A 17471-nucleotide genomic window follows, 5' to 3' on the forward strand; every position below is an offset into this window, starting at 1 on the left:
GAGGTCTCTCTTCTCTCTCCTATCTTCCGAGCAGTCCCTTTTCCACCCACCGGCCTCCATTTCTCGGCCCCTATCCCTCGTCCACATATTGCGCTATTCCCGGTTTGCTCAAGCCTCCAGCCACTGGCTACCGTGTACCTGAATTCCGATCTACGCCGCGATATCCTCAAGAAACTCTGGCAATGGTGCCCATCTAGATGCCGTAGTATTCAGGATAGACTTTACCTTTTTTACCCCGACAACACACACAACTTTCCATCACGGCTTACGCCTCTTAAATCTCTCTGTAAATCCGCTGATACTTGCATTCTGAGGTGTATTCATTTTTTATTTATCATCAAGCCGGTAATATTCAAATTAAAAGAAAAATTTCATTTTTTTTCAATACAATTTGAATTGTTAATTTTTTTATTTTGTTATTTATTTTTACAAGGAAAATAAATTAAATTAAACTAAATAAATAATTTTATTTCGATATACTAAGGTTTTGTATAAATTAATACACAGAAAAATTTTGAGTCTCACTTGAACCAAGAAAATATTTTTTTTCTAATTATTTTCTTGAAAGAAAAAAAATTTTTTTTTTTACGCGAGAAATTTCGCTTATTCACGGAAAGAAAAAAACTCAAAAAAATTACAGTATATAATGCAACGTGGCGCTTCGTGATGAAAACTGGAAAAATTACAGTTTCAAATGTAATTATTACAGATTTCATAAGAATTACATTGCAGAATGTAATATTTACATTGAAAGCTCTGAATATTAAATTAAAAAATTGAATTTAGAAAAATGTTATTTCAAACTGTAATTTTTCTAGTTTTGATTACGATGGGACCGATTTTACTGTACCGAAATTACATTTTATACTGGAATTTTTCAAGTTTTCTTCTTTCCGTGTAGTTTTGATAATTTTCTTAATTAATTCCGTGATTTTGAAAATTGGTAAAAAATTTTCAATTAACGTTTTTCGGCCCTTTTTTTTAAATAATTGTTAAGCCTTAAAAGTTAGTTTAAATCTATTAAATTTATTTTAAAGTTCACATGATTATCTTCAATTTAAACTATATAAGATTATAATGAGTATAATCCAGATATCACGCAGTATCATCTGGATTTTTCTAGCTATCTGAAATTTTTTTCACCACTGATATCACTGAGTATAATCTGGGATGATATCCAGTGTCATCTTGTTCTTTCCGTATATTTGTAATAATTTGAATTAAAAAAAAAATTACTTCCATCAATAATAGAATTTCAAGAAAAATTTTTACTACATCCAACACAACTTCGATCTTCCTTCAGGCACCCAAAAATTTTCTTGAGCCAAGAATTTCGTTCTCCAGTCAAGAAATTTTTCTTTCTGTTTATCATTTATTTAAAATAATCAAATCACTTATTAAACTGTAACAAATAATATAGATGGATAAAACATATTTTTTTCTCCCAAATAAATGATTAAAAATTTTTTTTACTAAATCATTTTATTACTCCGTACTCCTTCTATCAGTGTAACTGGTGTTTATGGTGTTTATTAATTAATGCAGCGTAACCTCCTCGGTTGACCTTTCTCCAGTAATTTTATTCGGTATTTAATGGTGGTGAGATGAAACAGAACGGAATTTTTTTTTTTTTTTTTATTATTTATATTTATACTAAAACATTTTATTTCTTTAATTCTTACTGTGGTAGTTGTTATTCTCCGACTCCATATGCACCTTACGAGTTTCCTCAACGGCGGGATCTAACCTCACGCTGTTCCACGGGATTTATTAATAATTTAGTCGCGAAAATCTCGACGAAAGTACAAGCTTTAAAATATATTTTTAATTAAATAATTGATTTAATTAATTAACATCAGATTGATACTAAACATTAAATATTATCCAGTGATTAAATGAAATTAATAGCCCGATAAATAAAGAGAATTATTATAATATTTATAAAAAAGTGTTATGTCTGGTGTCTGGGTAATCTTAGAAGAGAGATCGAGTGTCGTCGTCTGTATGCATGGATAGGAGCGGCCTGCCCGTTCCAAAGACGAGATAATTTAGAAACCGGGAACGACGGATCGGTAAGCGTACCAACTAAACGTAATTACCGAGAGTTCTTCGCCTGGGGTTAAAGTTAAAGCTTTAATAGGGCGCGCGGGTCAGACGTTCTTACACACACACACACACACACACACACACACACACACACACACACACACACACACACACACACACACACACACACACACACACACACACACACACACACACACACACACACACACACACACACACACACACACACACACACACACACACACACACACACACACACACACACACACACACACACACACACACACACACACACACACACACACACACACACACACACACACACTGAAATGAGTTTTGTTTATATTTATTTAAATATTTCCAATATGTAATGTGTAATGCTTGGATTGAGAATATAGAAAGAGAGTGAATGGTGGGAGGAGGGACATCAAACACTACTAGGTGGAGGTGAATGTGTGGCGCAAGCAATACAAGTGAAGAGTTATATCTGAGTAGTGAGGAAAAGGAAAAAGTTTAAATATAAATATAAATAAAGGAGGCTTAAAACAAGAATCGGTGGATAAAAAGAGAAAGATATTCACCTGATTTATGCCACGTGCTTTATGAGCTGCACTTTGCTTCTGCCTCCCGCAGCTCAAGTTTTGTCCGGTTTTAAAGTTATGCACTAAGACACTTAATGTAACCCCATTTGACTTTTTTTAATTGGTATTTTTCATTTATTTTTATTGCCAGCTTTTCAAGAATGTCTTTTGATAAAATAAATTTTTGTTATTTCTACGGACACTGGATTCCTTGGGACACGGAAGTTGACGTGAAAAAGCCCGTCAAACGGGCTTGAAACTCGGGATCAAAAAGGTTCACGTGCCTAATCATTTTTATTTGGAAGAAAATTTAATTTCACGCCTCATAACGCGAAGCGCTTATTATTTTCATAAAAATTAAATAAGCGTTCTGAGGCGTGCAATTTTTGGTTTTAAAAATTTTGAGATTTCATTTTTTGGTAGTTATTCACAAGTGAGGTCAAACCTATTTTGGGCCATAACTAGGTGTTTTTACGGCGTATTTGTGATGAAAAATGTCGTTAAAAAAAAATAAAGATTTCGGTAACTCTTTTGCCTTCAAAAATTGGGAAAAAATTAGGAAAACGGTTGACCCTGAAGGCCATCCATACAACTTCCCGCTACTTTCGTAATTAAGCGCTCAAAATTGCGCTTATTATGCTTTTGAACTCGAAGAGCTCGAAAATATAATTATCATGTAGTTTTGAGCTCTCCGAGCTCAAAAATCTGATAGAAGTTTAATAAAACACTATTATTTGAATTTTCAAACCGCAATAACTTCTGAATAAATGAACCGATTTTCACGCGGTTGGTGGCATTCGACGCAGTTTTTCAAATTCTATCATTCATTTTTAAACATAAATTGATAAGACCGGAAGTTTCGGTGTAATTAAAAAAAAAACGCTTTTGTTCGATTTCTTTCGTCAACGATTACTCACGAACGAATCAACCGATGTTGATCGGCTTGGTGGCGATCGACGTGGTTTTTCGATGGTAAGAACTGATTAGTTTTTGGAATTGATCGATCGAGCCGTTTAAAAGTTATTAAAAAAAAAACTTGGTTTGAAAAAATTTTTTTTCGTAGTTTTTTCAAGATTCCTCAAAATCTACCGGTCGGAATCGGTCCAAATTGTATTCGAAATCTATGTTTGGTTAAGCCCTTTCAAATAACACCAACCGCGATCAAATCAGCCAAGCCGTTCAAAAGTATGAGAAGTTTACATACATACATACATACATCCACACACACATACATACAAGCTTGCTAGGACCTCAAAACGTCAAGATCTGATGAAAACTCGATTTTCGGAAAACGGGGTAAAAACAATGACCTCGATTTTTGAAAATTTTGAATTTTCTTACCGGTATGTTAAAAATTTTAGCTCTCATGTTTTTGGATAAAATTTATATTTTATCTTTTTTTGATATATTTTTTTTGAAATGTCTATAAAAAAACGAACAATTCAAAAAAAGAAAGTGGGATATCACAATTTTCTAAAAAATTTATAAACTTTTTTGAAAATTTGTAAAATCCGTTAAAATTGTGATAATCAACTTTTTCTTTTTAATTGTTCATTTTTTTATGGATTTAAGAAAAAAATTTATCAATAAAATCACGTAGAAATTTTATTCAAAAAAATGAAAATTAAATAATTTTCTTTATTTAAATTAAATAAATTTTAGGATTTAATTTTTTTATTATTTAAGGATTTTTTATTATTTACTATTATTTTTTATTATTTAAGAATTATTTAATTCAGAAATAAAAAATTTTCTCGGGGATAAATATGTTAATTATCAATAAAAAAGTTTGTCACAGCGCGAGCAAAAGGACTGGAGTTTAATTGCCAGAATGATGGAGTAATATGTTGAAAATACTCCTGTGATGTTATCGCAACAAGATCATTATTAATAATGTTACAAGTTTATTCAAATTAATGGCTAACATTATATAAATTAATAAATATTTAAAGTAAAAAAAAAAAACGAAGTTTTTATTGTTAGTGTAGAGTGTAGGCTTTATTATTATATTTAAATAATTAATAATCCATAAAATTTTAGTGAAATATAATGAGCGGTAATTGTTAAATTATGGTAATTACAATGGAATCGATTATAAAGCTGGATGTTAAAGTACTCGAAGTATTTACATACATGGTGGATATTGAATTAATCCGGATTTCTTGATGCACAATATTTCTTCTGTGAAATTGACTCGTTAGAAAATGTACAGCTCACATTAATATCACCAAGCGTTACGCACGTAAGCACACAAACTTATCTAAGTATATTTATTTATTATATTTATATTTATATTTATATGTGCAGTATTGGGTTCCTGGCATCATGATCATTAATCAATAACAATCAATCTTGTAACCACAGTTTGCAGTGAGCCTAAACCACATGCCGAGTTTATCTCAATTAATCCTCGACAGAAGTATTTTCACTGGTTTTAAAACTTTACATCTATCCAATATAAATAAATATTTGCAAATATATTTTACGTAAACCATCAGATTGATATTTATCAAACATCAATCATAACCTTTTCATTCGTTTCGATAATATAAATAATATATTTTTATTTTTTATTAGTCGCTGCAATCGAATGAAGAAATTTTTATTCTTCTCTAATATATCGAAAGGTAATAAGACCTTTATTGTAGTTAAATAATATTTAATTAAGGAGATCCACGCGAAGTAGTAAAATTTTTAAAACTTCCTGAGAATTTGTAAATTTAATTTACGTTAGCCTACACGGAAAGAACAAAATTACACTGCATATCCTCTCATATTATACTCAGTGTAATTTGTGGTGAAAAAAGTTTCAGATAATATCAAATATAATCCAGATTATACTAAATTATTGTTGGAATATACTCAGTGTTATCTCCGATTTAATAATAGTCTTGACTATTTATTAAATGAATAGTTTGTTAAATGAAATTATATAATAATAATAATAATAATAATAATAATAATAATAATAATTATTATTATTATTATTATTATTATTATTATTATTATTATTATTATTATTATTATTATTATTATTATTATTATTATTATTATTATATTATATCATATTATATTATATATTATATATTTAATTCACAAGCATGTATGTTCATTTAACAAACAAAAATTTATTAAATATTTATAAATTAATAAAAGTAATTCATATATAATAGCTAAATTTGTCATTAAAGACAAATTTGGGAATTAGGGAAATAAAGGATAAGGGGAAGGGGAGGACCTTTACTCAGTAAGAATTTTCGGTAATTGAAAAAAGTAATTCGGACAGCCCAGACCAGGACTCGAACCCGGATCGTTTGGTTACGCGCCAATTTGGATAATTAAAAACAGTCTTAAAAAATCTTAAAATAGTCCTAAAAATATTTTTTTTTAATTTTTCGTGACCACTTTAAGATGAACTAATTTTTTATTAATCAATTAAATGTTAATAATTATTTAATGAGTAAATTCATCGGAAATTTTCTCAAACATGTTATTAATTAATTTAAAAATTAATTTCAAGATGCATAACAAATGTATTTCTACGTATTATTTTTTATAGACATTCTTTACACTAGGAGGGTACTTAGAGCTCCTTAAATTAATTAGATGATAAAAAATAATTAAAATTAAACTGATTAAATTTTCGAGAGTAAAAAAAAGAATTTATTGATAAATTAAATCCAAGGCAGGCTGAGATATTTTTATCCGAGTGTGTGAAACTGAAGAGAAGATAAAATAAGCGTGTGGAGATCGCCTCAGAAGAGCTGAAATAACAAAAGTAACAAAACAATGAGCAGAGAGCAATAAGAAAAGGTTCGAACATTCAGTTTAACCTTAGAGGTCGAGGAGCGACATCTTTGGGTGTAAGGTAGCGCGAATTTATCGGTTTTCAAGAACGCCTTGGAGCTGGAGCCGGAGGACTACAATGACACGCGGTATAGAATCTTCTGGGATCGGCGGGAGCACGGACGCAAGGTTAAGGGGAACGGGAATAAAAGTAACAAAGTAAGAGGAGATAGAGAGTAGAGGAAATAAAATAAAGTACGAGATGAGATGAACCCGGAGAATGGAGAAGAATGGAATAAGAATTTTTAGTCCTCGTTGACCATCCGCTCATTCGAGATGTGCCAACTCTGACCCGAGAACCGAGCAACGTTCACCCAAGTTTTACTCGGCTTACGCACCCACAACGCTATTTTCTTCTGCGTGCAAATTTTACTGCCGGGATTCCTTCTTTCAACAATACTGCACTTTTTCATTTTTAATTAAGCTCACGACTCTTTAGGTTGTAATTAATTTTGAATTGCTTTCTGCAAATTTTCAAAATATTTTTAATAGAGACAAATTTAAATATTTATAACTAGCAACCTTGCAGTCATTATGTGACTGCCGTGATTTGTGAACTATAAATAAATATAATTTTGCTTTATTAAATAATGACTTTTGTTAAATTCCACTGTAGTTTTTCAACTATTGAGGATTTTAAAGATATAAGCTCATCCCGATGTTACACTCATCAAGAGCTTTCATTTGAGTACCCACATGCATTTTGACATATTTATCATATCTACATATATATAATAATATATATAAAATATATGAGAAATTGATGTGGGTACTCAAATGAAAGGCCTTGATGAATGTGACATCGGGATGAGCTTATATCGTTAAAAATGTCAATATTTCACAAGATATTTGTTAAATTGCACTGTATTTTTTTAACTATTGAGGTTTTTAAAGATATAAGCTCACCCTGATGTTAGACTGATCAAGAGCTTTCATTTGAGTACCCACTTGCATTTGTGATATATTTTTCATATATTCATATATATAAATATATAAAATATATGAAAAATTGATGTGGGTACTCCAATGTAAGGTCTCGATGAGTGTAATGTCGGGGTGAGCTTATATCGTTAAAAAAATCATTAGTTGACAAGATAGCAATGTCATTTCTTAAATATTGACAATTTTAAAGATATAAACTTATCCCGATGTTACACTGATCAAGAGCTTTCATTTGAGTACCCACACGCATTTTGATATATTTTTCATTTATACATATACATAAATATGGTTATTAACTCAAAGCTAGTTAGGTCCTTACAAACCTTATAAAAGGTAAAAAAACACGCTGGATTTTTTTTTTGGCTTTGAACTTCTGGCAGGCGACTGTACTTAATACGCCAGGGACAAACTTTGGTTTAATGAATTTAATGAAACAAATTAACATTCGGTAATTTTTTTAAGTTTATAAGCATTATGGACCAAATTATCTATTATGAACGAATAACTTAAAATTTAATCTTAAAGTTTCAATTTTGGAAATGGGACAGCTCAGGGGACTGTTATTTCGGTGGTTTATGAATTTATAGCAAAGAAACCAAAATTTATTAAATTTTAATTTTCAATGCTCCAAATAGAAATGTTTTTTTACTTTCGTAATAAATTTCTTTTAATTACAAAATAACAATTTTTCTAATAAAAACATACCCGGGACAGCAAAAAACATCCTTACAGAGAATCACCCATATATATAATATATGAGGAGCTGATTTTCAAACGGGTACCTTTTCATATTTTAAAATAACAGTTTTTTTATCTTTTAAATAATAAATACTTCGATAATTATAAAGATTTCTAAATGAAAATCGAATTGTAGCTTCATAACCCATAGCACTTTATAGCTAAATTAAAAAAGTTCAATAAAAATATGTATAATTGACGATAACCAGTTTTTTGTCTCGATTAATCAAAAATTAAAAGATACCCTTTTGAAACTCAACTCCTCATATAAAAATATGTTAAATATATAAAAAATTGATGTGAGTACTCAAATGAAAGGTCTTGATGAGTGTAACATCGGGATGAGCTTATATCTTTAAAAATGTCAATCGTTCACGAGATACAAGGCCATTTCTTTATTTTGTATCTAGAGATAGAGCATTTTCGAATGCAGCCTAAATATTTGTCATTATAAATTAATTACTGATGAGAATGATGTAAAACTTTGAAAAGGCACAAATTCAAGTCAAGACCTTTGTAATAACACTTAATTTCACTTAAAAAAAAAAAAAAAAAAAAACATTTTATCATGTGACTATTCTCGAGAGAAAATTTTTTTTATTCTCTTAATAACAAAAATAAATTTTTGAAGAAAAAATTTACAAAATCTAATTATAATTATGAATATTCATAAAAATACTATAGCCAAAATATTTTTATTCCAAGCAAATTTGACAATCAAAAAATTTTCAATTTAAAACTGACTCAATTTTGGAAAGTATTTTTCTAAAATAATGTCTGACATAAAAATCAAATTGGGTTAGTTAATAAAAAAAGAGATAATTTAAAAAGCAAGAGGCCACTAAATTTAAATAAGTAAAGTGTCTAAGAAGAGTATACGACACACCTCATATCGCAATATATACCGGTTGGCTTTGATTTCATTAATGGATCTCATGGTTACTAATGCGCGTATTTGCCGAGCTCTCGACTCGCATTAGGAATACACACATACCCATAACTCTCTCACCACACACTTATTTATTTATTTATTTAAGTTATTCTTTCTTTGCGAGCAAGAAGCTCCTGCTTCCTGCGTTTACTACATACACATCTTACTCTTCATCCATCTCAAGGAATTTTGAATATTTTTATTTTTATCTCTTAATATTTTAGCATAACCTTATTCGCGAAGTAATCCTAGAAGAATGTGTGCGTTGTGCCGCGATTGCGGTCCCGGCTAGCGGAAAATTAACACTTGTAAACGTTTAAACGTTTGTTTATGATAATGGGAGGTGCGTGTGTAAGACTGCACCTATGTCACCTCAAATATATCAATTAACATCCTCATCAAGTGACTTGCCTCTTCGATATTTTCTTTTCCCTTTTCGCGAGAATTCTTATCTCTCGCTTGAGTTTATACTTCTGTTTGTCGGACGACAAAGAAGCGCACACCGCTTTTGTTTGCCGAAAAAATTGGCGCTGTTAGTAGGTTAAGAATCTGTGGGAGACCCGTGGTGAAAAAAATAATTAAAAAAAAAGTAGTAACACGATTTAATGATTGGTAATTAACTTTGCATAATTATCTGGGCATTAGTCACGATAGTTTAACTGAGATGAAAGCATATATGTATATATCTAGCATACATCTGGATTGAAATTTTCACGGTAGATCGATGTGATCTTTAGGGCTGATACACGATCGTCCTAATTAGTTTTGGGAGCTGATTTTAACCTCGACATCACTTGATGTTATTCCAAGATGTATATTTTTATTTCTGTTACGTGTACTTTTAATTTTATAGCGTTTTAGATTTTGTAATTTACATAATTACACTCTTCTTTTTTTTTTTTTATAAAAAAAAATTTTTTTTTTAAGTTGTAACATTAATTAATTTTTATTAATAACTAAATAATAATTTATTTAATAAAAATAATAAATATTTATACTGATAGAAAGATTTCTTTGTATTCAAGAAATCATTTCTTAAACATCATTTTTTAGTATTAAAAAAATATTTCTTAGTATTTATAACATTTCTTAGTATTCAAGAAATATTTTTTAAATACTAAAAACTATTTTTTAAACACTAAGTAATGATGTTTAAGAAATGATTTCTTTAATACGAAGAAATCTTCTTAGAGAAGGGTGGCCTAACGCGGGTAAGTTAACGAAGAAAGCCTAGAAGTTTTAGTTTTTCATCGACTTACTTACGAATATTATTCTGTCCGACATAGTAGTGATCGAACTTCAATATTAGATAGGAATATTGTCTTAATTTGGGCCTAAGAATTTTTTATCAATAAAAAATAAAAACTGTTTATAAACTCGCTTTGCCCTACCCCTTAGCCCAAAGTGGATAAGCACTACAAATAGATCAATCTAATGATAAAACTAATTTTGATAATAAAATTGTGTATTTAGCTAACATAAAAAAAAAAAAGATTTTTAGGTATTGTAATCATTCAAATAATGGTCTAATTTTTATTTCATTAATTTTAAGCAAAATAAGCATTTTTCTATTGAAATTGATAATAAGTTTCCAATCAAGAATGTATTTCCGCTTTTTTCTTATATTTACGTATTACTTGATAATATTGTATGACAAAACAAATTTAGAATTGGATCAGAGCAGCGCAAGTAGGTACCCACTTTGCCCTACCTGCTTTGCCCCAGTACACGCTTTTTTGCTAAACAATTGTAAAATCAAAAATACAAAGGGAACCGTCCGAACTTGTATCGTTCTTTAGAGTTAAATGGTACCAAAATAATATAGTTTCATCAATATTATCATAAGTATAATAGTGTTCGAATCATCTGATGACACATTCCATTCGTAATTTTAACAAATTTAGCAATTTCTTTATTTTGTATTTAGTTACTATTTATCAAAACTCGAACACCCAATCATAACTTTCAAAATACTCAGGAGTGTTCCCATGATCACTACAAATGTATACTTTAACATTCGCACTCAATGTCACAATAAAATAGCACCTACTCGTTTTAGGCGAGGTACCAGCTTTAGGCTACCTTCCCCTAACATTGATTAATTTTTCCTAATATCTAAATAATAATTTATTTAACAAAAATAATTAATATTTACACTGATAGAAGGATTTCTTAGTATTTTAGAAATCATTTCCTAAACATCAATTCTTATTATTAAAAAAATGTTTCTTAGTATTTAAGAAATATTTTTTAAACAATAAGAAATAATTTTTTAAATACTAAGAAATCTTCTTAAATACTAAGGAATCCTTCTATCAGTGTATAACTAAACTAGCAATCCGTCTCGGCTTCGCACGAGTATTTAAAAAAAATTTCAAAATTAATTATAATACAATATAGCTTATATCACCCGGGGATTTTAGGAAAGAATTTTTTAAATCGGTTCAGTAGTTTCAGAGCCTATTTAATGCAAATAAACAAACAAAAAAACAATCAAATCTTTCCTCTTTGTAATATTAGTATAGATGACATCCCAGGACATCTTAGGCTTTAAAACTTTCGATGAATTTTTTTCTAATAATTGTTATAAGCCAATAGAATTGTTTTTACATCTTCTATAAGGTTTTAAGACCAAAAAAATAATTAGTTTATTAATTTTTTAGAAACTTGGAATTTTCAAAATTAAATCCTCACGTTCATATCCTTCTAGCAGTCTGTCCGGCTTCGCACGGGTATTTAACAAAAATTTCAAAATTAATTATAATCTAATATAACTTATGTCACCCGGGGATAGTGTAGCTTCCCAGCAGTGAAAGCATTTTTCAAATCGGTTCAGTAGTTTTGGAGCCTATTCAATGCAAACAAATAAACTATTAGAACTTGAGGCTGGAAGATTGAGATAATATAATATAAAGGATTTATGGAGGAAAAATATTATTGCAATTTATTGTCTTTATTAAGTATGATATGTCCCGATATCACTGCATCTACAGTATCGTTGCTATTTTCAACACAAACAAACAAATAAACAATCAAATATTTCCTCTTTATAATATTAGTACAGATAATTTTTTTAAAAATTTATTTGAATATTTTTAAAATTAAAATTGTAGAAATTAAAAAACATTTTTAATTTTTTAAATTAAAAATTTTTCAAAATTAATTTTTGAGTTAATATTAATTAAATTCAATTATTAAAATAAATTAATAAAATTAAAATGACCAAAATAGCGAGCGAATGAAAAAGAAGAAAAAAGGTTTGAAATAGTCCCAATTAATTAAAAGTTTACTTTTAAAAAATCGAGGAGTATGTATGAATATATTCACCTCGGACAAGATTGTTGAGTTTAACCGATTGCCTCATACACACTCTGGCCGGTACTCGGTCCAAAGAATCGCATCCTCGAATTCCGTTCGTTCTTGTATCCACCAGCACTACACGCCGTCCGCCCTTTGTCCGGACATTATTTACTGGCTGGGCCACGAGGGGCCACGGGGACCGAGTAAATTATGGCTGGAACTCGAGTTTCATAAATTCCCGAGCGAGATATGGAGCGACAAATTCGCCGTCTGCCGTCCGGGAATAAGACACACTGGGCCTTTATTTACTTCTGATATTATATTATTGCCCTCCCCTCTCAAGACCCTTTCCATTATGCATATTATTCTTCTTGACTCGTGTCATCTTCCTCCTATACAATATATATCCAGCCTCATTCTCGTTACATTTAAATAAGAACTTAAATCATCCCCCCTTCTGTCCAATAAATAAATTTTTGTATGATTTGCCGTATTCAGACGGAGAATAATTGCCCATTCGTTTTTTTATCTTACTTGTACCATTAATATTCAGTTCAAAAATATTTATTCATTGAGTTTAATTTTTTTTTTAAATAATTGTACAAAAATTTATTAAAATTATCCATGTTAATATGAAAATAAGCAAAATTTTGTGGCTGGTGTATTTTTATGATGAAATGGATTTTTATGGATAAATTTGGTATCGTTAGAAAAGTCTTAACCTGCACGAAAAAAAGAAAAATAGAAAAATTACAGTATATAATGTAACGTAGCGCTTCGTGATGAAAACTGGAAAAATTAAAGTTTCAGACTGTAAGTATTACAGATTTTATAAGAATTACATTGTAAAACGTAATATTTACATTGAAAGCTTTGAAAATTAACATTCAAAGTTTGAATTACAAAAATGTTATTTCGAACTGTAATTTTTGTAGTTTCGAATAAGACAGGACACTTATTACTATTTATAATGTAATTTTTCAAGTTTTCTCTTCCCCGTGTGAAGTTGTATCTTTTCATGGTTTCATATCATTCTCACCGATAGCCGAAAAATATATCAAAATGCACGTGGGTACTCAAACCAAAGCTCTTGATGATTGTAACATCGAGATGAGCTTAAATCTTTAAAAACTTCAATATTTAAAAAACTACAGTGTAATTTAACTAAAATCATTATTTAAGAAATGACCTTGTATCTTGTGAAATATTGGCATTTTTAAAGATATAAGCTCATCCCAATGTTACACTCATCAAGATCTTTCATTTAAGTACCCACATCAATTTTTTATATATTTATATACATTATATATATGTATACATGAAAAATGTATGAAAATGCACGTGGGTACTCAAATGAAAGCTCTTGATCAGGCTAACATCAGTATGAGCTTATATCTTCAAAAATTTCAATATTTAAAAAAGTACAGGGGAATTTAACAAAATTTATTATTTAATAAAGCAAAATTTTATTTATTTATAGTTTACAAGTCATGGCAGTCACATAGTAACTGCATGGTTGCTAGTTTATTTTATTTAAATAATAAATAAAAATTTTTCAAATAAAAATCAATGATTTGTAGTAATTGATAAAGCTATTAAATATTAAAATTAAAATGTTAGATAAATGTCCGAGCCAATCTATTAAATTTTCTGAATGAAGATCCGAATTGAGACTAACCAGGTGCAGGTAAACGTGTGAAAAAACCTCAAAGTTTGGTAATAGAAGAGCGCAAGGTGCAGGGTGGTGTATTCTCAACAGTTTCGAGTGTTACTGTGCGTCGTATGTGCGCCATACATAATAGAGGTTAGCCGCAGGATGGTAAATCACGGGACGGCATGCGGGCGTAGTTATATCGTGCGTGCGTGATGGAAGATTAGTCCTGTATTGTAAGAGCACAGAGGTGGCACGCGATGATTTATCGCTTACGAAAATACAAGCATGGGTGTCTTCTGAGCTTTTAATATCTCAAGACTGACTCACAATCTTCTACACGATTTAATAAATAATCCTTTCAATTTCATATTCAATATTTTGCACAAAACAGGATCAAGGGTTGATTTTTTTTCACACTTCCGCCCAATTTAAATCAAATTTGTTGAATTAAAGCAGCCAAAAGCTAAGTTACTAAATTGTTGAATTAAATTCAAGGTTCAAAAATTCTCACGTCAGAAAAAAAAACCAAAAGGATAAATTTAAAATCGGAGGCTTCGGAATTGAAATAAAAATAAAACAATTCCTAGTGGTACAGAGAAGATCGGGAAAAAAAAATTTAAGTGTCCGTTTAAGACAGTATAGTATTTTTCGCGCAATGCTTAGCTCCTGTGTATTATTTTTAGCGAAAGTTCTTTTGCTCCAGAGTTCCGTTGTCGCTTAAACTTAGAGTTTAACATCTTTGGATGTTACGCTGGTGCGTCGTGACTCCTCAAAGACCACCTGAACGCATACAAATTGCATTGTTTGCCAAAAAACGTGTCTCTGTCTCTTAATAGCCCCCCTACTCAAGTTCCACAGGTTTTTTTACTCCCACAATACACACGATATTATTTTTATTTGGTTTAATTAAAAAACTCAGCCTGGTTAAATATTGACGGCAGCTAAAACCAGAAGCGACGAATTATAAATAAGAAAGAAAATAACAATAATAATAATAATAAATGCTAATATTGGACCTGGGATGTTACTCGGGAGTTAAATTGTATAAGGAAACTATTTGTGGTAAAGACAACTGCTGCAGCAGTTTAAAGGACACTGGGTAATAGATGTCATGACTAAATTATGGTGATTGCCAACTGCTACCATTTACAGTACTGTCTAGTTTAAATAAGTCTTCAAAATTATTTATTTTATTATCATTTTTAACTGGATTTATAAATAAATTTTAAAATTTTGGTAAAAAATTTTTAAATTTATCAATGAAAAAAAATTTACAAGCTTTTTTTAATCATAAATATTATTTGTAAGTCAGTAAAAAAAAAATAGTCAATTAAAAAAAAAATATGGCTTCACATTTTTCTGGCCATAAAAAAAATTGAGATGTTGAAAAAAAAAAAATTAATAATAAAGGCCTTAATTAAAAAATTTTAAAAATAATTCTGACCCATAAAAATAAAAAAAAAAAACTAGCCACCTTGGAGACACTATGTAACTGCCGTGACTTGTGAACTATAAATAAATAAAATTTTGCTTTCTTAAATAATGACTTTTGTTGAATTGCAATGTATTTTGTTAACTATTGACGTTTTTAAAGATATAAGCTCATCCTGATGTTACACTCATCAAGAGCTTTCATTTGAGTACCCACTTGCATTTTTGATATATTTTTCATATATACATATATATAATATATATAAATATATAAAAAATTGATGTGGGTACTTAAATGAAAGGTTTTGATGAGTGCAACATCGGGATGAGCTTATATCTTTAAAAATATCAATATTTCATGAGATACAAGGGCATTTCTTAATTATGTATCTAGAGACCGAGCATTTTCGAATGCAGCCTAAATACTTATCATCCTAAATTCACTATTGCTGAGAATGATATAAAACCATGAAAAGGTACAACTCTAGGTCAAGACTTTTCCAACGAAAGCAAATGTAACTGTAAAAATCCATTTTATCATCTAAATACGCTGGTCACAAAAATTTGCTTATTCTCTTAATAATATTGATTACTAAAATTTTTTATCAATAATTAATTTATTTAAAATACGGTCGATGTAAGCCAACATTTCAATACATAAAAACAAATTTATTTTTTACTATTAAATGTAAAAATAAATAAAAAAGCTGCAAGTATACGAGTACAGAAAAAAAATTTGAGAAGAAAAATTCTTCAGCTAAAAAATTTATCTTGATTTAAGTAAATTTTACTTGATTAAAGAATTTTAGGTCTTGATTGAAGACAAGGCAATTTTAAAAAAATATTTTCTTGGTTCAAGAATTTTTCTCCTAATTCAAGTGAATTTTTTTTTTTTTCCAGTGTATGAATTGACGTTGACTCTCATCACGGGAAATAGTACGGGACCGGCGCTTAACGATCACATTTGGGCGGACCGTTTCACGATCCCGTGGCTGTTACGAGTTCACGACTCTCTCATCTCGGATCCAGGAGGATCCAGAGCCTAGTATCGAGTATCCAGCACAGCATCCAAGAGCGAGGAGTCTGGTTGCCGGTGTTCTGGCTGGGTCACAGCTCACCTTACCTTATACACCTTATACACCTTTAGCAGCTATCCCGGGTGATTCGTGACCCGCACGTATCGGCTGCCTATGCCAATGATAGTGTTTACAGTTTCCTTGAAAGCACCTACTACGGCGCAAACGTGCGCATTATAATATACCGGGCTCACATTCGCTCTTTTTCTCTCTCTCTCTTTCTTCACCCCCGCGTTCGCAAACACTCGATGGAAAATATCGCGTGATTTCACTCGTGGCCAATTTGCGCGTCGTCGCCTCAAGTCTACTCTTATATATAAACATATTCCCATTCCATTCTCATTCTCATAAATACATAAACCCATGCTATAACTTAGATTCCCGCGCCGGTACACCGTTTAGGATCTTTTAACTTAACAGCTAACTCATCATCAATCAATCCCATACTCTTTCCCATCATCCAGTTTTATATAAATAATAATTACTTTATTATTATCATCACCATCATCATCATCATCGCGATTACTGTTATTATTAATTACTTGATTACTAAGATGATAAAAAAATTTTTAGATGTTTAAAATATTTTAGTAACAGTTAGAAATTCCATTTATTAAACTCAGTATGTTTATTTGTAATTAATAAATATTTTTTAATTTTTAATAAATTTTTTTTAATCGGAAATAAATGATATTTTTAACCTTTGATTAAAAAAACTGACAAAATTTTTTTTTATGCATCAAAATATAAAGAAAAAGAAAAAATATTATGTAACTAGCGACCCGGTCCGCTTCACTGAGCCTCAGTCAAAATGACTAAAGTTTTTGTTATAATTTTTTATTTTATTATAATGATCAATTAATTTTTAAGTTCGAACAATAAGTTCAATACAATAATAATTAATC

At 29.8% G+C, this 17471-nt stretch overlaps 1 long non-coding RNA gene across 2 annotated transcripts in view; it reads left to right on the forward strand.

The window, feature by feature from the left end:
• The window catches only part of LOC141535105 (uncharacterized), a 232519-nt gene extending 215351 nt beyond the window's left edge, over positions 1-17168 (forward strand). For both annotated transcript variants that reach the window (XR_012480550.1, XR_012480552.1), the window contains exon 3: positions 16391-17168. This is a non-coding gene — a long non-coding RNA (uncharacterized LOC141535105). The remainder of the gene's footprint in view (positions 1-16390) is intronic.
• The last annotated feature ends 303 nt before the right edge of the window (positions 17169-17471 follow it).

This window comes from Cotesia typhae, unplaced genomic scaffold, assembly GCF_013202065.1.
Source record: "Cotesia typhae breed Kobodo isofemale line unplaced genomic scaffold, CoteBio_Ctyphae scaffold_13, whole genome shotgun sequence".
NCBI classification, from domain to species: Eukaryota; Metazoa; Arthropoda; class Insecta; order Hymenoptera; family Braconidae; genus Cotesia; species Cotesia typhae.